This window comes from Myripristis murdjan, chromosome 19, assembly GCF_902150065.1.
Source record: "Myripristis murdjan chromosome 19, fMyrMur1.1, whole genome shotgun sequence".
NCBI classification, from domain to species: Eukaryota; Metazoa; Chordata; class Actinopteri; order Holocentriformes; family Holocentridae; genus Myripristis; species Myripristis murdjan.
Genome location: NC_043998.1, coordinates 64800 through 89535, shown reverse-complemented (window position 1 = coordinate 89535; position 24736 = coordinate 64800). Strand labels below are relative to the sequence as shown.

At 40.2% G+C, this 24736-nt stretch overlaps 1 protein-coding gene and 1 pseudogene across 1 annotated transcript in view; one reads left to right on the top strand and one right to left on the bottom strand.

Annotated features, from left to right (window-relative positions):
- Window positions 1-24736, bottom strand: part of LOC115377704 (putative nuclease HARBI1) — a 196954-nt pseudogene that overhangs the window by 122882 nt on the left and 49336 nt on the right.
- LOC115377368 (zinc finger protein 518A) overlaps window positions 1-24736 on the top strand; it is a 66304-nt gene that overhangs the window by 29492 nt on the left and 12076 nt on the right. The window lies entirely within an intron of this gene.

Below are 24736 nucleotides of genomic sequence, written 5' to 3'. Positions count from 1 at the left end.
AAGTCAGGACAGATTCAATATATGATTTATAAAAAAGGACCATAAGGGACTTGTCGACCTGAAACTTGGACAGTTTCCTCAGGCAGGACAGACGTTGCTGGCCTTTCTTACACAAAGCATCAGAGTGGCAAGTAAAATTAAGCTTGTTGTCCACAATAGTGCCAAGATACTTATAATTTTCAACGACATCTAATGCATGTTGTCTGTAGAGCTGCAGCTATCGAATATTTTAGTAATCGAGTATTTGACCAAAAATTCTGCCGAGTAATCGAGTAATCGGATAAAATGTGTTTTTGCCAAGATAAAGAGCAATTGTGTAATATATATAAATATATATATATATATATACATATATATATATATATATATATATATATATATGTACGGTATTATAACATTACAAATGTATTACATTAAAGGACAGTTTTAGTCTTAGTCTTGTGTCAAATGCCCTTATTAGTTTTAGTCATATTTAGTCAACTTGTATTCTTTTTTGTTTAGTCACATTTTAGTCGACGAAAAGTCTTGGCATTTTAGTCTAGTTTTAGTCGAAGAAAATCCAAAGTATTTTAGTCTAGTTTTAGTCGACTAAATTACAAAGTATTTTAGTCTAGTTTTAGTCAATAGTCTTTTTTTTAGTCTTTGACCTGCATCATGTTGGCTTTTTTTTTTTTTTATTTAACAATATATTAAATTATTATTATTTTAAAAATTTAAATTGCTTATCAGACAGACCTAACAATTCAGCTACCAATGAATGAGCAGTAGTATGCATGTGATAACATAGATTGAAAAATAAGCCGAAGTGATACCTCTTCTCTGAATAGACAAGTTAAGCCAGTGTGCTGTTGTCAGCCAATGAAAATATAGCGGAGTGGCGACTCTTCACTTTTTTACACAGTCTATGTCAGTGCGCTGCTGTTTTAACTCTGTTCTCACCGCGCTACGCTTCAGACAGCGCCGGTGGGTGTGTGCTCCTCAGTCACACACACACACACACACACACCTCGGCATGAACACACAGCAGCGCAGGAGGAGAAAAACTAACGCGCGGTTGTGCCACGTTAAAAATAGTCCGTGCGAAACACCGCAGATTTATATTTTTATTTCTTTATTTATTAAGCGATTTTTCGAGGCAGGGAAAATTACCCGAGGCAAAAAAAGAATCGAGGTACTCGATTACTTCGAGTAATCGTTTCAGCTCTAGTTGTCTGATTAATATTAGAGGGCTTGTGTCTAAAATCAATGTACATGTCCTTAGTTTTCTTCACATTTAGTTGAAGGAAAGCATTGTCACACCAGTCTACAAATTCGTCAGCTACAGGACCATGGCTATTTTCATTGTCGCTAAGGAGAATGACTATTACTGAGTCATCAGCAAACTTTAAGATGAATCTGTTTTCCTGCTGGCTGCGGCATTCGTTGGTATATAAAATGAAAAGGAGAGGGGAGAGGACGCAGCCCCGAGGAGACCCAGTGGATGATGTCAGTTCCGCCGACATGCATCCATTTACTCTCACTCTCTGTGTTCTTGATGTTAAAAAATCAAGGATCCAGCCCACAATGCTAAGATCTAAGTTAAAATTGTTGATAAGTTTATCAATTAAAATGTGAGGCTGGATTGTGTTAAAAGCTGATGAAAAATCTGCAAATAGCAGCATGGCATGGTTTTTGTTTCCTTTGAGGTGTTTGAAAACAAGATTTAATAAGCAGGCAGTAGTATCCTCTACTCCTCGTCCAGCCCTATATGCGAACTGTAGAGGGTCCAGTAGGTGTTCAGTCTTGCTAAGTAGAGCCCTTTTTATCAGTTTTTCGAAAGACTTCATGACAAGGGAAGTCAGAGCCACAGGTCTAAAATCATTAAAAACTTTGGGATGGTTGATTTTGGCCACGGGTATAACTGTGGACTGTTTCCAACACCTTGGCACCCTCTGTTGGTACAAAGACAGCTGGAAGATATGATAAAAGATGGGGGCTAATTGTTCCGCACAGGAGGAGAGCAGTCGACTACTTATTTTGTCAGGACCCGGGCTTTTCCCGGTTTTGGTCTGTTTAAAAGATTTGGCCACAGAGAGAACATCAAAGGGAGCAAGTCCAGGGCAAGATAGGTTGTTTTTAAGATTTAAAATGTCATTACTAAAATCAAGAGAATCAAACCTAAGAAAAAACTTATTGAACTCCTGTGCCAAGTGAATGTCAGAATTTAAATCGAGAGACACTTTTTTGTTGCTTTTGTTTTCTGAACCAATTATGGTTTTTAAGCCATTCCAAACAGACCCCAACCTATTGTTGGCAAGTTCTCCTTCAGTTCAGTTTTGCCTGTTTTATTTCACTCTTAATTTCCCTTTTAAGCAGGTTCAGCTCTGTAAGGTTGCCTTCTTGAAATGCTCTTCTCCTCTTGTTAAGCAGTTTTTTCAATGATTTTGATACCCAAGGTTTGCTATTAGGAAATACCTTAACAGTCTTTTTTGGGATCAGACTGTCTTCACAAAAAGTAACATAACTACTGACAACGTCAGTCAGCTCATGAATGTCACTGCATGATTCCTTAAACATATCCCAGTCCGTACAGTCAAAGCAGCCCTGCAAACTCAGGATGGAGTCCTCAGACCAGTTGTTGGTCTGTTTGGTGATGATTTTACCCCTCCTGAGGGCAGGGCGATAAGCTGGGATGAGCTGCACGCAGTTATGGTTGGCCCCTCCCAGTGGAGGAAGGGGGAGGGACCTGAATGCACCTTTGACCGAGCCATAACACATATCAAGAGTTTTTTTTGTATCTGGTTGGGCAAGTGACATACTGGTAGAAGTTCTTGTGTGTTTTCTTCAGTGAACAGCGGTTGAAGTCACCAAGCACAAAGATGGGTGCATAAGGAGATATCGATTGCAGCTTATTGGTCACCTGAAGGATGGACTCCAAGGCTTCCTCCTCATTAGCTCTCGGGTTCCATGGCTTGTGGCATGGAATGTGACAAATGTTCAAATCCTTAATACTTTTAAGGGTAGATTAAAGTGCCAAAATGTCAAAACATGAACTTTTTCAGGCTTAAGTTTTGCTTGATGAGGTGTGAGAATGTTCCCACTAGCACTAAAAATTCACTTAGAAGGAATACACATTGCTGGTATGCACAAAAGCCTTCATGCCATCCTGGAAAGCTGAGGCATCTCTCCTGCATGACCCCTCCACCACAGCAGTGAGGTTCTTTGAGGTTGGCACATATGCAGCCTGTTTCTGCAGAGTCTCTGTTATTGTTGGTTGCCTAGCAGTCTCTTTTGGTTCTTTAGTCTGGGGAAAAAAAAAAAGTATTTTCAATATAAAGCATGAACTGACCCAATAAAATCCATGACTTTAATTTACAACCTGTATTATTTAATTTAGTAATCGCTAATCAAAGACACCTTCTTTACCGTATTTCACCAATTAATAGCCCGGGCATTTAATATGCCAAATCAACTTGGACCCCAGGCGTTTAAAAGAACCAGGCGGCTATTCGCTGCAGGCCTTTATTTATTTTTACACAGACCTGCACCAGGCCATTATTGTGATGACAATTACTGTCCAACATATTTTTTACTACAAAAGTACTGTAAGACATAAGGTAAACATATCTCTACATACAAACATAGTGCAAACCGCTCATGCTCTGAGTCGTTCCCTCTGACACTTCCGTTTTCTGCCAAAATAAGAGTTAGTTGGTCAATTTAAGATTACAGTACACTCTTTTTTTCTAACGTTAGCTAGCTCTCTTATTTTGACAGAAAACGGAAGTGCCGCATAGTTATTGTGCGGCTACTGTTTACTTCTGCAAAAATAAGGTGAATAGCCTTATTTTGGGTTTACCTCAATATAATGCAAATAATCGCCCTGGCGGTTATTCGGGTGGGCGTTTAATACGCAAAATGGGTGCAGACCCCAGGCGTTTAAAAGAACCAGGCGGCTATTTGCGGCCCAGAATTGGGGGCTAATTGCTCCAAAAACAGTGATATTGACAGTATGCCTCCCTGGACCTATTTATTGCAATGGAAGGAAAGTATTTTTCTGTTCGCCACTAGATGGGGCAATGGAAGCATAATTTCTTGCTACACAGCCAGTTTTATTGACAGTATGCCTCCTATTTGCTATAACTGTTGTATTTACAGAAGTCAGACATGCAAACTCCTCAGAGTAAAAAAGGTGACAGTGTCACCTTTTGGAGTTGCTAGTTAGCTAGCTAGCTGGAAGACTAGGCCCTTACGTAGCAAGCATATGCTTAAAGCTAAATGGCTAACGTTAGTTAGCAAGACAAGCAGACCATGCTGGAATTAACATTAGAACTAGCTAACGTTAGCTGGCTAATTAGATTGCTATCTTGCTAATGGAAATTCCAGCATCATATGGCCCGCTCATCTTGCTAACTAACGTTAGCCATTTTGCTCAAAGCATAACATTATGCAAGGTCTAATTTAACATTAGGTGGTTCCTTCAAACTAACATTAAAACTTTCCATCGGACTTGGAAGCCAGGCGTCTCTTCCAAACAAAGGCCCTGCCCTTTGAGCTCAGCTGGCGCTGCGTGCTTCAAGCAAACGTCATCACGCCGCCACCAGAGCTAAGATTCCGAGAATTATCCAATAATGTTTCGCAATTCTAGCCTTCATGCATATCAAACGCAATCAAAACAAGTTTAAAAGTATAAAATATGACAAGCAAGTCCTCCTCGACTAAATCTACTTCAGCTTCTACATTTTAACCGTCCACCATTTCCTCATTGTCTCTTTCCCTTCTTGTTGCTAACTGGATGGGGTGGAGTCATGTGACTACACACGCTGTACACGTAGTACAGCGTCTTAAAGGGACATGAACATGCCTACCTACACACACAGCCTAAAGACAAAAACGACTTTTATTTTGTTTTTTTTAAATACCGCACATACTGACATGAGCAAAGTGACGTCGGTTATCATAAATTTCGGTATCGGTAAATTTTCGGTATATCGCCCTGCCCCAATGGGTTATATTTTTCACTGAGTATGTTATACCTTTCGTAACATTAATTGACTGGGTAGTGGTTATATTCTATGTTTTCAGTTTATTATTAAACTGAAAACAAAAAACGGAATTGAAAATGTATATCATATATGATACAAATGGCTTTATAGGGTTAAAGTTTTTTTTTTTTTAACTTATGCTGATTAATTTCACCTGGAGTTCGGTAAACAAACCAGGATGGTCGTCCCGGAGATGTGAGTGCAAATAGGTGGTGTTGGCGTGGGGGCAAACACTTTCCTCTGGCAGGCTCTGCAGGAGGGCTTGATCTCCTGACTCGATCTCATATAGTATGATTTTGAGCTATGCAAACAGGTGACCCCAGGGGACTAATAGAAATGGATGGATACATAAATTCAGATACAACAATACATACATACAGATACACCAGATACAGATACAACTACTGTACAGCACTACAACATACCAGTGCACCAGAATACCTAATCACTGAAACGATATGACAGTGTCTACCATTTGATAATGACGAGGTTCTGGGAAGATTTTAAGTTTAAAATATTGAATAATAGGATCCCAAGCAGACTGAATTGACCAGGGTTGCCTGTTACTATAAAATTTATTTTCTCTATCTTTAGAAAATTGCTTTATCAAGCAGTGTCTGGGGGACTTCCAATCAAGTAGGATCCTCCCTATAAACTGTTAGAGAAGGAAAGAGGTGACATCTTTAATTTTATTGTCAATCATGTAACAATTATCAGTGATGCCAAATATTGCTGTCTGACAACTGGGCTTCAAATCAATACCAAACACATGAGACATTGTTCCAAAAAATGGCCCATTATTCAGTTAGCTGAGGACAGGACCAAAAGGTGTCAAACTGGTAGGACTGCAGTGACATCTGTTGCAAGACTCATCAACATTGGGTAACTGCAAGTCTAGATTCTCAGAGATGAATGCAATGAAGAACCTTAAACTGAATTAGAAGGGGAACACATGATTAAGCGAAGTTAGATAGACCAGTGTTTCCCAACCGGGGGTACGCGTACCCCTAGGGGTACGCGAGCACATTGCAGGGGGTACGTGAAAACATAGGCGGAAATCCCGGGGGTGTCGGGGGGGACAAGACCCCTCCATCCATAAATTTTGAATAATATAGTAATATTCAATGAAAGTGCAATGCAAGCGGTGCTAATTATAAATATAAAATAGTGGGTTTTTAAGTGTTTAAAAGTTATGACCTCCCCCATGCCTCAAAGTGGTTTGGTCCGCATCCTGCTGCCGGCAGCTCGGTAACTTTCAGTCAGTCCGTCAGCCTGAGAGGCAACAGCCTGATGAGAACTAGCAAGAAAACTTCCTCAAGTGAAAGCCAGTGAGTCATTTATCACACCACTTGTTCACCAAGCACAAGGTTGTAATATGAAAAGCAATATTTTTCCCCTGCTTGGTCCAAAACCTGCCTCTTTCAGCTCACTGTCTAAGCTAATAGCTAACAACTGTTTCCAAGCTGGAGCGAGTGCAGGACAGTGAGGGAGAGAGAGGACAGACCACAGGAGGAGCAAACACTGAGCTTTTTATTATTTTAAAAAGTCTGTCAGGATATTAATGTCAGAAATAGTTCATATTTTACTGATATTTTGAGTTTTTCTCTAGATAAATATCTATTTTTTTGCATTTTAAACTGCATTATTTTGTAGCACAGTTTCATGTCATTTTCTTATTTGATCTAAAAGGGACAGTGTACAGCTCAAACATTGTAGCGACTGTATGTCACTATTTGATGCCATATCTTGCTTTGTTTTTTGTTGACACTACAATAAATTTTTTTGAAGAATAGTTTGATGTAGTTGGATTATTCAAGGTATTTCCTGTAGTTTTAGAGCTTATTTTGAGTTTCTAGTTCTTTGTAAAGCTACTTTGATGGACTGTAGTGGAAATAGAACAGTGAGTAAAGAAATTAGGATTATTGCTTTTAATAGCATTATTTAAAACCTATGAACATGCTGAGGGCTCAGCACTTAATGGCAAATTTCAAAGGAGCATAAGAGAGTTCAGAGAGAGATGTACAATCGTGCCAGACAGCAATTACTCTCTGAAATTTTGCTGTTTACCCCCCCGCCCCCCATAGCCACGTATGAGTGAGGGGGTACTCGTGGTCTGACAAAAAGGCTCAGGGGGTACACAAGACAAAAAAGGTTGGGAAACACTGAGATAGACAGTCGCTGCAGAGCTCTTGCTTCCGTCAACATTAATTGTGCCTTCTCGATTGAAAAGAAAAAACTCACCAGAAGTAACCTTATTAAATAAAACAGCAAAATGACGAGGTAACAAAAAACTAAACAGAAAAAGACAAAGAATGATCAGTTTTCAACTGCTAGTGATGCGTTGTTGTCAAACTACAACAATTAAGATGGAAGAGATAGCAACATGGCCCAAGAAGACAATGGTGACTCCACTATCGTACAAGTAATCAGAAGCAGAAACACAACTCTGTCTGAAAAACTGGATTCCAGAATGGCAGGGATTAATCAGTGCGTCTCCAGTTTGAAAGCATCGGTTGATAGTATAACTTCTAACCCTAACCCTACTCCCAGATTACTGAGGTTTAGAAACTTGGTACCACTGAAGACCATGTGTGGGAATCAGATTGAACCATGAAGCTACACGAGTAGAATGACATGCACCTTGAGAAAGTTGATCAGCTGGAAATCCTGTCTTGAGACCCATTCTGTTCAGTTACCAATACTGGGAACAAATTCTATGTTCTGCAGTTAAGTTATCAAAACAATGCAACAAATCTATCTTGTTCTAGGGAGAACCTGTTGTGTTCTTCCTGGACCTGAGCACTAACCTGCCAAACGACAGAGAGAATAGACCAAGTGAAAACGGAACTATGCACTAGTGGATATAACTTCACTTTGCTTCACCAAGCTATGGATTGCCTTCTTAAAGGCGTGTTCACACCGGACGCGATATTACGCGAAGTTTACATAAAAGTCAATGCAAAGACGCGATCACAGACGATTTCGGGCCGGGCGGCGCGTTTGGCGCGATACACGTGACGCGATGACGCTTCATCACCTCCAGCGCCTCATTGCGCAAGTTGAAAAATTTCAACTTTTGATGCAACATCGTGTGATACTTTGACGCGATAGCCAATCAGTGTTGATATTCTCCCTACGTCACCTACACTACTCACAAAAAGTTAGGGATATTTGTCTTTTGGGTGAAATTTATGGAAAATGTAAAATGTTCACGCTACAGTGATATTATATCATGAAAGTAGGGCATTTAAGTAGAAGCATACACTGGTGATTTCCTCATCTCAAACAATTTCTTGAAACAAAAGCCAACAACAGTGGTGGATATACCACAACAAAAAATGTCAGTGTCAATAACTTGTCATGTGCCCTTGAGCATCAATTACAGCTTGACAACGACGTTTTCTATGGGATTCAGGTCTGAGAAAGTGCAGGCCACTCCATTTGAGGTACCCCAGTCTCCAGCAGCCATTCCCTAATGATACGACCTCGATGAGCTGGAGCATCAAACACCTGATGTGAATTTTGCCGTTAAACTCCTTGTTAGAGAACAGCAACTTGTACAAAAAGTACTGAAACATTGAACAGTTGGACATGTGCTTTCAAAAGTTTACAGAAGGTCACATTAAGTTCACCTGTAAAGGTTATAATGCATTTTAGGTTCATCCTGAAATTTCACCCGAAAGCCGGATATCCCTAACTTTTTGTGAGTAGTGTAATGTCAAGAACTGCCGAAGGAAATTGAAAAATGGAGGACAATTTTGTTGCCTTGTGCGGGCTGCCGGGCTGCCGGGCTGCCAGGCTGCCGGGCTGCCGTGTACGGGCTACTGGGCTGCCGGGCTGCCAGGCTGCCGTGTGCGGGCTGCAGGGCTGCAGGGCTGTCGGGCTGCTGTGTGCGGGCTGCCGGGCTGCCGTGTGCGGACTGCCGGGCTGCCGTGTGCGGGCTACCGGAGCTCTACGACACAACCTGTGTTCTGCACAGGGACCGCACCAAAGAAGGTGTGGGCAAAAGTCGCGGAAGGGGTTGGACTACCAGGTAAGTTTTGCGAATATGTGTCGGTTGCTAATGCAGCTATTGGATGTAATTTACTATTAACCATGCTAGCGGTAATGTTATCCCGGCATATCTGTCTCGCTACGTGTGTGCGTCTTGTCAGTGGATGTGTGTCGCCACAGATGGAAAAGTCTGCAGGACACCTACATCAGGGAGAGAAAGGAGGGAGAAGGGAGGGCGGGTTCGCATCAACGCGTCCATCGCGCGATAGACACGATTGAGGAAATAAATGATTCCATGGTCACGCGACGCGTTACGTGCGTTACGGGCAAATTAAATCGTGTGCATCGCGTCCGGTGTGAACACGCCTTAAGGCGGATTACTTAAAAGTAATGGTGTGTAGGATCTAGCAGCATCTAGTGGTGAGGTTGCAGATTGCAACCATACAGTCTATGATTGCAACCCACTAAATACTCCTCTGCTCACCCCTTCCTTTGTAAATGTGTAAGAGGAGCTATAGAAGCCTGCTATACAACTTCCATGATGTCATCTGCGACCTCATCGAGCAGCCTGAATACGTCCGTGATATCAAGTGATGAGGTTCAATTCGATAGTTAAAGAAATTATATGAGTCACATTGTCTGTATGTCTATAGGTAATATTGTGAATATTGTTGTTACTTGTTCCACATTGTGATTGCATTTCATTGAACGTTGGCTAGCTGGTTGGCATGTAAATACAAGTTAACATTAGCTAAGTGGTCTGTTAGTGATATAGGTTAGCAGGATATAGATTTTTTCTCATTTTGCTGAGGAAGGTACCGGATACACTACCCGCTAACGTGACAGAGGTCAGTGGGGAGGAAAAGGGAGACACGGTGGAGCAGGCAGCGCTAGGTCAGGTAGAGGGCCTGGCATGGCTGCTGCTGTGGCAGCTTCAAGAAATTAAAGTGAGGAGAGCCTGGAAACGCTCTGAAGAGATGCACAGGAGATGTGTAATGTTTTTAATGAAATAACTTCGATGTCGTCCTAACTGGTCTGTGCAATATGAGCAATACCACTACAATACAAAGTGGTATTTACTGAGCTCGGTGGTTTATGTTACTGTAGTCTGTAGTTTGTGTTATTGTAGTGTAACGTCACCAAGGCTAATAAATTATTATAGTGAATGCTGCATAGTTATATCTTGGTATTTTTCAAACCCCTGTTATTGTTTTAAACATGTTGACGACATGCTAGACAGCCTGCAAACCATTACAAAGGCCATTAACATACTGCCAACATCATGCAGCTTATTTGTGGCTTTCCTGTGTTTTATTTCCTCAGACGTCTTCAAGAGTTGAGGCTTGAGGAGCACAGGGAGCTGATCTCCCAGCTTCAGAAACTTTACAAAAAATTTCCTGAAATGGATTTTGGACATGTTTCAAGTTGGAAACTTTCCATGGGAATTAACAGGAAAATATGGGAATTAACAGGAATTAACTGGAAATTTGTGGTGATTTTTACAGACTGCATTATATACAAACTTAAATATAAACATTTTCTTTTGTCATGAGCAGACGTGTGCAAAGTAATACAAATTTTTTAAAATGATGTATTTGTGAGTAGGATTTTTTTTACTTTATTTATAAAGTTTTTCAATTTAACAACATACAGACATACATGCAAAACAAACAAAAATGGGTTTGAAATGGGTTTTTAAAGTCCGAGTCCACAGAGCCGAGACCTAGAGAAGTCATGGAGAATAGAGGTTTGGTTGTTCCAAGCGCAGTGCTGTTGGTACAGTAAAAAATAAGACAGTGATACAGTCCAACATAGTTAGTTCGGTGGGCGACAATTATCTCTTCGGGCTCTATTTTCCTGGCGCAGCGCAGGGTGGCGCAGTGAGGCGCACCCAGCGCAGAGTTAATTTTCAACCAGTGCAACCCAAGGGGCACACAGTTTTGTATTTGCAGACCGACGTGCGCCGAGATGGGAGTGGCGGCGCAGCAGGGGGAGGTGCCGACAGATTCAGCTTGGCGCAGTGACGTTTTCGTGCCAAAATGCTTCGCCAAGGTGCACCCAAAGCTCGCCATCTGAAACCACGTCTACTTTCGGCGCAAGGCGCAGCGGGGCCAGCGTAGTGGAATTTTGGCTGACCGGCGGGCAGTGCGCACACGTCACCAAAACCTCACAGATTCTCAGGCACATTAATAATGCAATAAATACCCACAAAAAACACTACTCAGTGCTATAATCTTAATCAGCACATAAATGTATCTCCATATCGACTGTCCCGTCACAACTGATGTCAGATCAAAGGAAATTGGCACCGTTTGGCATGCGTAATGGAAACCCAACCTGATCACCTGTCAGTCAAACAATGTGTCCAGTACGGTGATGTCTTTTTTCCAGTCATGGTGTCTGGCGCTGCTCGTGTTAATTACACAGTTCTTCTTCCATATATATAAATATTCCACACTGGGTTTCCGTTATCCGGTAATCACCGGACTATGACTGGTAGCCTAAAATCTGCCAAAGTCCGGTAATTTTTAAATGTCCGGTGAAAATATTCCCTCTAAGCACAATTTGAATTGTATTAAAACAGTCAATTTTCACGTAATTTTATTTATTTATTTATTTTTTAAAAATATCCTGCGTGATCACTGTCTCCAGTGTACCAGAGAGAGAGAGAGAGAGGTTTTTCTCTGCAGAACCGGATCAAAACAGCGCAGCAAAAACAATTGTTTGCAATTGTATGCAATGTTCATGTTAAAAGAGCACAGCCTTGTGCAATATTTATTTATTTTAGAAGTTATGCACGTGAGTCAATTGACGGCACTCATTTTATTTGATATAGCCTACTTTTCAATAAAATGATTACACTATAAATTGACATGCCTTGATATCATTCTTATACAGCCTGCATATAATTTTAAGCTCAATAAATTCAGATAATATTTGACTGGAATTTCAAACATTTGTCTGGTAAATTGAAAACCTGCCGGTCACGTTGTCTGGTGCCAATTTTTCACGTTGTCTGGTGCCAACGGAAACCCTGATTCCACACATTTCGAAAATGTAAAATGCATCAGTTCCTTGCCAGACACTGGGCGTTTAGAACAGCAAATGTAAAAGCTTTCATGAACCGGATTTGGTTTTAATCTCTAGTGTGTTGTTGCATCAGTAAGTGATGGAGTCGAAAGTTACAAAACAAACATGTATTTATATGAAGATGGCAAGGATTATCCAATGATGTAAAAACACTCATTAAAAATGGGGGCTTCACAGTTAAATTTATATTTGCTCGTAAAAATCAATAACTTTAACAGAGCTTTGACAGATCTGGAAAAAGAGAGATGTGAGGCAGGTAGGTAATGGAAAGACAGGGGACTGAGGAAGACGAATGTGAGGATAGATGCATGGATGGATGGATGGATGGCAGGTGGCTCCAGCAACATTCCAGCATCTAAGACTGGCCTCATTGTCCTGAGTGTGTGATGCTGCTGCTCTCTTCTTCCACGTCAATTGTGTAAACGTTCATTACGCCTTCACGCAGCGCATTTTAAAGGAGAGGACGGGCTCATTTGATTGGTTTAAAGTGAATTGGCTGTGTCAAACCCACTCCACGCCTTCTCTCCTCCTTTGCGCCGGTAGGAAGAACGGCGCAGTAGTTGCGCCATGGCGCACGGCGTGCCAAAATTGCAAAATCCACTTGACTACACCCAGTTGGTGCAGCTGCGCTGCGCTGTGCCCCCGCCTCGCCTGGTCTGAGAAAATAGAGCCCTTCGAATGTACTCAATTAAAGGTCCCCAGACATCAATGAACCTGTGAGGTGAGTCTGACAGAGTATATGGAATTTTTCCAAATATATACAGCAAACCATGTCATTCAACCATTTTTTGAAACAGGGCGGGGAAACTGATTTCCACTCTCTCAGAATAGTCCATTTTGCTACGACCATATCAAACATGAGGGCTTGTTGTAGTGATAAGGGAAGAGTGAGAGAAAAGTTGGAACAGCCCAGTATTATCAGAGGACTATCAGGGATCCAGCTGTTTACCATATATTTCACTGTAAAAAAGAAAAATATCATCCCAAAATTTCCTGAGCTCAGAGCATGACCAGAAAAGGTGACCCAGAGTACTGTCATCTGATTTGCATTTATCACATCTAGCAGAGACAGAGGGAAGGATCCTGTTCAGTCTTAGAAAAATGTAACTGATGAATGACTTTTAACTGAATATGTTGCAGTCTGGCATTAATAGAACAAGTTTTGATCCTACTCAGTCCCTGGGCCCATAACGTATCTGAAATCTCATCTCCAGTATCTGATATCCAGGCCTCCTTAATATGGAGAGAAGGGGTTGCCAAACTAAAAAGATTAACAAACTGAGAGATTAAGTGTTTGAAAGTAGGGGGTTTAGTCATAAGCTCATAAAAGCTGTGTTGCTCCGGCATCGTTTCAAAGTGAGGGATCGACTGCCTGACAAAATTTCTAACTTTCTAATAAATACCAGAAAAAATGGCTGGAAGGGAGACCAAATTTTGCTTGTAGTTGAGCGAAGGAAACAAAGCAGTCATTAGATTAGAGGTCCTTGATGACGGAGAAACCTTTGTCTGACCACTGTGCGAAAGCAGCATCCAGCTTGCCTGGCTTAAAACAAAGGTTTTGACAGATGGGAGTGTAGATAGAAAGTCGTGAGTAGAACTTTGATCGATTCTTTCATTGATCAACAAAAAAACATGAATGTTGAATAAAATAAACATATTCCCAATTAAAATTCCCATTCAAAATGTAAAATGAAAGCTCCCCCAAAGCAGAAGGCTGAAGAAACATCACAGTTGAGCTGCCTAGCACCATGATAGATAGCCTCTTAAATTGTCAGTGAAATAGTGTTAGCTTACATTTAACATATCTGATTTACCTACTAGCAAGCTACTGTACAAACACATTTTGATTTATTTTTTCCTAGGTACACTTGAATACCATAGGTCAAATATATTTAGCCCAGTAATATCAAAACTTACTTGACCGGATGTAGTCCATTGGCTCAAATGCAGCAGTGTGGCTTCGGTAGTCCTGTTGCAGTGTGCAGGATTCTAGAAATTATCTGCGCGTGATGGAGGAATGCACAGTGCAGGTTAGAAATTCAGCTGAATTTGCATTAAATCTGGTTGTTTTAATCAAGATATTTTTTTCCAACTACATTTAAGTTCCCTGTTACAGGCTAACCTGAAATTTTGCATATTTCTAGTTTATTCCTGTTAATTCCCATTAATTCCCATATATTCCTGTTAATTATCATGGAAAGTTTCCAACTGTAAAAATTCACAAAATATTGCAACCCTACTCTCAACTACTGGAGAGGCAGCAAGGCCTTTTTTTTTTTTTTTTTTTGATGTCTTGGTGATGTATCTGAGCAGGCATGCTGCCCCACCTTTTGTCGGAGTGCCAGGGGTACCATGGTGTACTTGCAGTAACTATATGGATATGCCTATGGGCTGGGAGAGGGATCGCTGCGGCCAGGATCCAGCTAATTGTGTCATTCGAGTACCACCCTTGTCCCAGTACTGCCTGTGAATACGTAGAAAACCTTCATTAAGGCAGTACTGAATGGACATTATGGTATTAGGCCAGGCCAGTGAGCCTGGGGATGACAACCAGGAGTACCACTATGCTGCCTATAGACATTTTATCTGTTGGCAACAGGGTTCCTTTGGGCAAGGAAACCGATATGTCATCCTCAGCTGTGTTTGGAGAATCAGAGATGGGTTCCCTGACCCCCAAGGACATGACACTGTTTTCATACCTGGCCTCAGAGTTTCCTTTCAGGCCCTCTTGGAATGTTCACACAGTACCACAAAGGCTCACTCACCTGGTTCATCAGGGCATCCAACCCATATTCAAATCAACTGTGTTGCAATTTTTTGAAAAAGGAAAAATATGACATTATGCCATTGTAAATGAGTCATTGTTGAGCAACAGATGCCCTGGCCTAAAAAACACATAAAAAAAAAAAAAACATGCTTTTGTGGAGACACCAACAAAAATTTCATCAGTTATTTATTTTGTTATTAATATTTTCTATAATCATCAGGCCTGCAAACTTGTCGCCTTTCGGCTACAATCGCCGTTTTTTTGGTCAATTGGGTCATTCACGTTAATCACGTAGAACCGGAGAGGTCAATTGCTCATTTGAGCACATTCTGTCTGATTGACCAATCAGATTGCTCAGTTGGATCTATGTGTTGTATAATTGTTAATTATCTACTCCCACTTTTGAGTGTTGTGACTGTGTAAAATGGGGAATGTTATACTTGTTGCCAAACTATGGGATATACTATGTTCCTATAGTATACTATGGATATTCCTATACTATGGACATACTATATACTCCGAGAAATTCTAGTGTCAAAATGCTCAGAAATGTATAATTTGCATATTAAAATCAAAAAAACTTTCAACCGCCATAGGTTTTTTCAGATTTCAGGGTGTAGATGCTTTATTTTCTGGTGTTTTTCTTGTACAGCATTCTGAAACTGTAAATATAAAAAAAAAATTAAAAACCATCATTATAACAGTTGACAAAAAATAATTGCATATATTGTGCATAGGCAATCACTTGAATATAAAACATTAATTGAAAAAAATGTGTTCCATTTATGTAAATGTGAATATTTCAAATGTGCGAGCCATTCGCTTGTTTAAATAATTCAAGTGTGAAACTTGCATCGCTTTGCCATCAGTTGTTTTCATTGTTGGTCGGTTGCGGTGGTTATTATAGTCCAAAGCTCTGACTTGAAAACATTTTCCACTCATGGGAGCCGGTGTTGCATTACCTCGCTCATAGATGGAGAAATAATAGCAATAATAAGAATAGAAGGGCTACATGATACTGTTGCATTCCCCTGTAAAACATTCTGCTCTGTCCTAACTGGTTGGGATCCGGCTCTGCTCAGTAAACATGACAAAATAAATCAAATATAGCGTAGCTATCAGGTAAACTACAACCATGGTCTTGTGCATAGCCCCCTGGGGTATTGTATTCCGATACAGTTACTAGTTACCTGTTGAAAAATGTAGTCAGTAACGTAATCCAAGGACCATAATATTAAAGTAATGTAATTTGATTACTTTCAATTACTTTTGGATTCTTCCAATACCAAATATGCTAATAAAGACAAAAGAAACTAAATATAAATAGTCGTGACCACATTCTACAGTTTATTAAGCAAAAATAAAACTGTTTCTTTTACATGGCATGCTCTGTTTTACTTCACATTATGAATTAAGAGCACCCACAATATTGTTTTAAACACACCCAGTGTTCACCTGCTAAATTTTCAACAAAAAATGCCAAACAAATGAAAGATAATGAAAACCATAACGTAAATTCAGCCGGTGGATGTATGAATTCGTAATTAAAAGTGGCTTGCAGAACAATATGCAAAATAGAAATAAAGTCTGCTACTTGTTCAGTAAACACAAAATTATCTTACTTTAGTCTTTGACATAGCATTCACACCATGTTTAACATATTAGTCCACTTATTGCACTTTCAAAATAAGAACAAAAGCATTATGAAAACCATTAAGTAAATGCAGTCAGTTGGTATAAGAAATACTAACACACTAAATACACTAAACACTAAACAATGCGCTGCACATGACTGTTCTGCCACCACTGATTCCCTCTATGAGCTTTTTGAATGAAGGCTGCTCAACCAAGCAGAAAGGCTGAACATCATCAATCACAAAGTCAAACATCAGTCTACTAACAGCACTCTGGGATGTGCTGTGTCCAAGTTCAAGTTCAACTTGTTTGAAGGGATGCGAGACCTCTTGTCCGTGTTCAGATTTACTAGGCTGTTCATTCATCTCAGATGGACTCATGTCTTCCTTGGTCAGATGCAAGTGTCTTGGATGCTTCCTCTGCAGTAACACAAATCAAAAATTAAACAATTGAAAAAAAAAATATGCTTAATTTATTCGGTAACTCATAACTCATCTAATAATGACAATAATAATGCCTATCATCACAAAGATTTTTATTGTTAGTCACACTAGTGGCAGTAGGTCTAAGAATCCCCATCTGAAAGAGGTACTACTGACATATCAGAAAGTTATCTACTAGTTATTTCCCTAATGCCAGTTTTTTAATTTAGTGATCATTTTAACTGGTTACTTTCAGCCTAACAGCCTTGATTTAGCTTAAATGTTCAATACAGTAGCCTATATAAGTGTCTGGTCTTTCCTGTCTTATATTATGTTTAATTAAACAATGTATGTGATGGATGTAGGCTAAATTTCAAAGCTATATACACCAACGATAACAATAATAGTAGTATCGACAGGCACCGACTTTAGTTACCAGCAAACGAGAACTATTATTTATTTCCTCAATCGTGTCTATCGCGCGATGGACGCGTTGATGCGAACCCGCCCTCCCTTCTCCCTCCTTTCTCTCCCTGATGTAGGTGTCCTGCAGACTTTTCCATCTGTGGCGACACACAACCACTGACAAGACGCACACACGTAGCGAGACAGATATGCCGGGATAACATTACCGCTAGCATGGTTAATAGTAAATTACATCCAATAGCTGCATTAGCAACCGACACATATTCGCAAAACTTACCTGGTAGTCCGACCCCTTCCGCGACTTTTGCCCACACCTTCTTTGGTGCGGTCCCTGTGCAGAACACAGGTTGTGTCGTAGAGCTCCGGTAGCCCGCACACGGCAGCCCGGCAGTCCGGCAGTCCGCACACGGCAGCCCGGCAGTCCGCACACGGCAGCCCGGCAGCCCGCACACGGCAGCCCGACAGCCCTGCAGCCCTGCAGCCCGCACACAGCAGCCTGGCAGCCCGGCAGCCCAGTAGCCCGTACACGGCAGCCCGGCAGCCTGGCAGCCCGCACAAGGCAACAAAATTGTTCTCCATTTTTCAATTTCCTTCGGCAGTTCTTGACATTACACTACTCACAAAAAATTAGGGATATCCGGCTTTCGGGTGAAATTTCAGGATGAACCTAAAATGCATTATAACCTTTACAGGTGAACTTAATGTGACCTTCTGTAAACTTTTGAATGCACATGTCCAACTGTTCAATGTTTCAGTACTTTTTGCACAAGTTGCCGTTCTCTAACAAGGAGTTTAACGGCATAATTCACATCAGGTGTTTGATGCTCCAGCTCATCGAGGTCGTATCATTAGGGAACGGCTGATGGAGACTGGGGTACCTCAAATGGAGGAATGGAGGCCTGCACTTTCTCAGACCTGAATCCCATAGAAAACCTATGGGATCAGCTGAGTCGCCGTGTAGAGACTCGTAACTCTGTACCCCAGAACCTCAATGTCCTGAGGGCCCCCCTTCAAGAAGAGTGGGATGCCATGCCTCAGCAGACAATAACTCGACTTGTGAACAGCATGAGACGTCGTTGTCAAGCTGTAATTGATGCTCAAGGGCACATGACAAGTTATTGACACTGACATTTTTTTGTTGTGGTATATCCACCACTGTTGTTGAAATTGTTTGAGATGAGGAAATCACCAGCGTATGCTTCTACTTAAATGCCCTACTTTCATGATATAATATCACTGTAGCGTGAACTTTTTATATTTTCCATAAATTTCACCCAAAAGCCAAATATCCCTAACTTTTTGTGAGTAGTGTATTAGCGGACTTACCTGTAAATTTTTCTTTAAATTAGAAGTGGAGTCCTTGGATGATGACAGCAGTTTCACAGCTGGAAGGCATAACTTGCACTGCACGGTGTTGTTGTTCCCCTTTTCTGCTTGATATACAAAATAATGGCGAAATTTCCATCCATTAAAAGCATTTTTTTTCACTCGAGGCCATGCTGGCAACTGCAAGGTTTTACAGGTGGATCACGTTGCCGTCAGTCTCCTGAAGTGTCGTAGTGGTGTGTGCGCGCATGCTATGTGTGTGTGAGACATGCGCACGCCATCTTTCCCTATCTCTCCCGTTTCAAAGAAAATATATATATATATATAATATCATAAAATGCATTAAAATTGTAATCCTGCGAACTAATCCCTATTTTTACTAAGTGTACCTGTAATCTGAATGTCTTTTTTTTCTGTAACTGTAGCGGAATACAGTTACCTTTTTTTGTATCCTAATTACGTAATGCCGTTACATGTATTCCGTTACTCCCCAAGCCTGGTAATGGCACCATCTATTTCTTTAAAATGCCCACTAAAGCTGTAGAGTCCAAGCATATAGTTGACGCATGCTTCAATAAAACTCTGTAGTCCTTTGTTTCAACAGTTTACTGAGACTTTATTATGTAAGAACAAAGAGCAGCATAAACATGGAAAACACGGTCAAAGACTAGCATGCGCTCAAGACTCCATAGCTTCAACTGAACTACCTAGCAAGCACATGCACGTAATAAATTTTAACCAATAAGAAGTCAGAGCTGAATACAGTCATTATTGTTCCTAAATAAGCATACTGTAATGAAATTATGGAACTGCTTATTATGCTTAGTAACTCAAATACAGCAAATCGAAATGATTTACAATTTATTATATGTTATACAAATGGCTCTAACACTGTGTACAATCCATAACTGTGCTCTTGGATTCATAACCCATGCCCTTCAATAACAAATCCATGCTCACAGATTTATACACTGTGCTCTTGGATTACCAACCCATGTCCAAGTTGTATGAACGCATAGACTGCAAACCCAAGGGGCAACTGATGGGGGCTCCGTAAATCATATTTTTCAACAGTGACAAAATTGTAAGTTAGGCTACTTGTGTTGGTGAGTATGCCCATGGTCATGTTCTAGCTAAAGAAAAGCACACACCACGTAGCATTTACGTTGGTAGTCTACGTTACCTGTGCAGAACAAAACAGGTGACTTTGGCGCCACTGTGAAAACATTAGTCCCTTATCAGTTATTTCCATATCAGAAAGGCCACACCAGTGTTTACGCATGTTTTGTTGTCGTCTGTCTGGAATACGTTTTGCATCTTTGTCAATAAAGGTCAAAGATGCAAAGAGCTCTTTGTTGTGCTACATAATAAGTATGATCCTCCATTAATAAAAGTTTTCACAACTCTGTAAGTCTCTGAAACAACTCTCAAAGTTCTCTCACCACAAAATGGAAAGCCAACAGCTGCAAACAGTTGATAATCCTTGTTATCTGCATAGCCTGTATAAAAGTGTATAGTTACTTGTCTTCCAGTCTACCATTGCATTTGTGCAAATAAGAAAGGCTCTCTCTAGAGCTACTATCTGGTTTGTCCGTTCTGGTCTACAGTAGAAACATGGCAGTGTCTGCAGAAGGGGACCTGCTCCCTATGTAGTTACAAAGGGCTTGTTCTAAATGAAACGTAACAGAGATTCTTATATCCACGTGATTATACACTGAAAAAAGTATGGATATTTTATTCCATTTAAACCAAAATATCACTCTTAATCCTACACAGTGTTCCTTTAAGATTGTGCCTGAAAGGGGAGAGACATATGTTACTCTATTTCAGTGAGGGTTTGTGCTGCTCATGTTGAAACGAGGTTTAGGGTTAGGAGGGAGTAAAGGGTCCATTTCATTTGTGTTTCTTTTACTGGTAGAGACATACATTGTTTTATTTTCTTTATGAGAGACTTGTTACAGAATGCCATATACCCATAATACGTATACCAGAAATAATTACTTTTTATCATCCAAACATATAACACATCGGGTTGCCGGGGCTGTTAAGAACCTTATCAGACTATTAACCGCTGACACTGTCAGTAATTATGACAGATGGTAGCCTATATGGGCATCATATAGGTGGTGCCTCAACCCAGCCCTCCTACAGAAGCCTGACTTGTCATTTAGTCAGAAATCAAATTAACCATGACACATGACACCATGAAAGCCTTGGTTATTTTGTATACCAAAGGTCTGCAGAACAAGTACTCCGCAAAAATAAATACAATGGAAAATGAGATCCCAGAGTTAGGAAAAAAACTTCAAAAATCAGGCTCTAAGGAAATATACCATACATTAGTTAATAAGAAACTTCAGTACAATGGGCCTCATTCACCAACATCCTCCCAGATTTTTTCTTCAACTTCTTCTTAAGAAAGATTCTAAGGAAAGTCCATGTTCAGTTCATGACTTTTTTTTTTAAACTGCAGAATTGCACCTGTGATCATACATTGATGAATCCCACTGCCTTCGTAACTGAAAGCACATGCCAGTTTACCCTAATTAGCATAGGTAAATGCCCCACTAGTCCCCATAAAAAGACATGAGTCTGCAGGGCCGCATGCACATGCACAAATCACAGACAGAACCTCATCAATTTGAGAAATTATGTTTTCTTATTTGAGATAGAACATATCTCAAATAAGAAAACATTCATGAATGCTAGATTCTGAAAACTGCATAAGTTTCTGCATCAGAGAGTTTTAAGAACAAATTTTTTCATAAGAATGGTTGGTTAATGAGGTCCGGTGTTTTGAATAACTGTAAAAAAGAAAAGACCATCTAAAGGACTAATCACAGATACTTTGAAGTAGGGGAAAAGACAAGTAAGGTATTAGCCTTGCAGCTTAAAAGAGAGGAAAGTATGTGGATAATTATCTCATTACAAACAGATCATGACTCGGTCGCACATTACCCAAAAATGAACTGTATTTTTAAAGAGTTTTATTCAAATCTATATATAGTAGTACCCCAAATAGATATGACAGATATAGATGATTTTTTGGTAGCTATCAAGTTACCCCAACTCTCAAGTGAGAACTAAGTTGAACTTGAAAGGTCATGCCTCCAAATGTAAGTTGAAAATGTGATTTTCTCACTGAATTGAAACAAATCACCTAGTGGTGATGGATTCCCAGATTAAATCTACAAAGAAATTAAAGACCCTCTCATCCCTTTGCTAATGGATGTTATTAACCAAACAACAGAAACTCAAATCCTACCTGAGTCTCCCAAGCTCTCCATAGCCATCATTACTCTCATTAATAAGAAAAACAAGGTCTCCCTACAGTGCTCTTCATATAGACCCATCTCACTCCTTAATCACAATTGCAAATTTATATTAAAAAAATTTATGACAAATAGGCTTAGCCTATTCTTAACAAAACTGATCAATCCAGACCAAACCTAGTATTGACGTATCATTCGATACCAAAAAGGCCTTTGATCAGTGGGAATGGTCGTATCTATATAGAATTCTTGCCAAATTAATTTCGCACCAGTATTTATGAATTGGGTGAAGACCGTATATTGTCAACCAAAGGCCAAGATAACAACTAATGGAGTGATGTCCTTGGCTTTTCCTCTCACTAGATCCAGCAGACAGGGATGCCCTTTATCTCCAGAACTTTTCATCCTGGCTGCAGAGGCAGTAAGACAGGGCTCTGATATTAAAGGTTTTCAGGTGGGCCAGTCACTTCATAAAATACATTTATTTGCAGAAGATGTACTTTTGTACCTGACTGACGCACCTGAGTCCCTTTCTAAATGATGAATCTTTCAAGACACCTTTTGCTTCATTTCAGGATACAAACTTGATTGTGACGAGTTAAATTCTGTCACTAAGGGGTATGGACTCTCCTAATCCCACCCAAATGGGACCTTTTTAAGTGGTCTTCCCAGGGATTTAAATATCAAGGAGTCACAGTTAGCCATGACCTTAAACATTTGTTCAAGCTTAACTGCTCTGTGATATTAAAACACATTGTAGAATATCTAAACGGATGGATGTGCCCAGCAATTCAGTTGGCAGAATAAAATGTGCAAAAAGGTTATTATATATATTTCAATCACTATCTCTCTGCCCAAAAGCTTTTTCCCGGCCCTTAAAAAACAGTAATTTATATGGCAGTGAAAAGTAGCAAGGGGCAATAAGACAAAACTACAGTATGCTGGAATTCTAGCAAAGGAGGCCTTAGCTTCCCCCTTTTTTTGTCTGGCCAGTAATCAATAAAAAATGAATAGCTATCTTTTTTTTCTTTTCTAATGATATGCAGAATGTAGCTCATCAGACACACTGTTGTATGTTGCAAAACTTGTTATTTTTATTCCCAAAAGAACTGGGGCATTTCAGTCAGACTGTTGTTAAGCATACAGAAGAAGAATGAGTGACACAGTGATATATAAAACATGGCATAGCCAATCAAAGGATCATATATGGGATATACGACAATGATAAATACTAGTGGTGGGTTAGATTCATCGAAATCACGATTCATCGCGATGCTTTTGTGCATCGATTTGCATCGATTTTTTCACGTTGATTCTTTTCCACCAAGCCCGGAAAAAAAACGGGTACCCGGAACAAAAAGTAGGTACCACCCGGACAGTTTAGTAGGTGGGACCATAGCAAACGGAACGCCGTTGTAAAATCACTGTAACTCACGGCTTCGGTGGGCTTATTGCTTTTATAAAACGGTTACCTTACATATAGCCCATAAAATAAACACAAAAGAAAAAAATCAATAATTTATTGGTAATAATGCAACAATAAAATTGAGAACTATTCATTCTTCCACCAAGCAAGATAGAGTGGACAGAACGGTTGCCAAGTAACACCGACGGTAAGATAGCTTTTTCATGTAGTGCCTTCATCATGTCACATCAGGCTGTTTAGGCTCGTTAATGTTGAAGTGGATATTTCCATTAATAGTGCAGTTGTTAAAATAGTGTTCAATTATGTTTGGATTCCTCTTTGCAGGGACGGTGGCGTGCGTTTCGCGACAGGTGCGTTTTTGCACAGCCGTATGCCTAACGTCGGTTGTAACAATAACAATAATAGTAAAAGTATACTGTTAATTTACCATACATCGGCGCTGTCACACTGTCCACTTTTGGTGGAGATAAAAGGCAGGTGGATCAGGAGGCAGCAGGGAGAGGTAGGCTATTTCTCCAGGGAGGCCACCGGACACAGTGGGTTACCTGGCTGCTCATATATGAATCCCCGCAGGCTTTCTATGTTTTTTTCGGCAGCATCTTTGTGATTTTTTGTGCATTCGTTGAAAGACAAGGTGACATATTTTAGGCCATTTTCGTCGTGGCGAATGCTGAAGAAGTCGGGCTTTAATTAGCGGTTGCCCTCGTTCGCCCTGCGTCCCATATGAAGCTGCACGTCAAACCAGACGTTACAGACAAGCCCCCTCTTGATCCACCTGCCTTTTATCTCCACCCACGAAACGCACGCCACCGTCAAGTACTTTATAATAAATTATAAATTATTAGAAATAAATTATAGTCAGTGGTGTACTGTAGTGCCTGTGGACCAAATTTTGAGTTACTCTTTGTTATGATGGAACTGGCTTATGCAGTTCTTTCACTGGCCCCTAGATGGGGTTGTGCTCCATGGCAATGTTGGGTTAAATGTTGGGAGCTACTCCCAGATTACATAGTCAAAATATTTTGTGTCTTTGAAAAATAATTCCTAGTCAAATGTTCAAAAAATCTTTATTTTGAGAGTGACATGAGTTAATTTATGGGCTATTTATTTACAAAGCTAGCCACAGATTAACACAAAATCAGTCTTGCATGGAAAATAGCTGTAAAAATCACAATCGAAGAATCGTGGCACCAATAATCGCATCGAATCAACAATCGCTATAATCGCTATAATCGAAAAATCGAAGCTCCCATAATCGAAATCGAATCGAATCGTGAGGTAACCGCGATGGAGCACCCCTAATAAATACATCAAAATTCACAGGAATGAAAGTATGTGAAACATACTTTCACAGG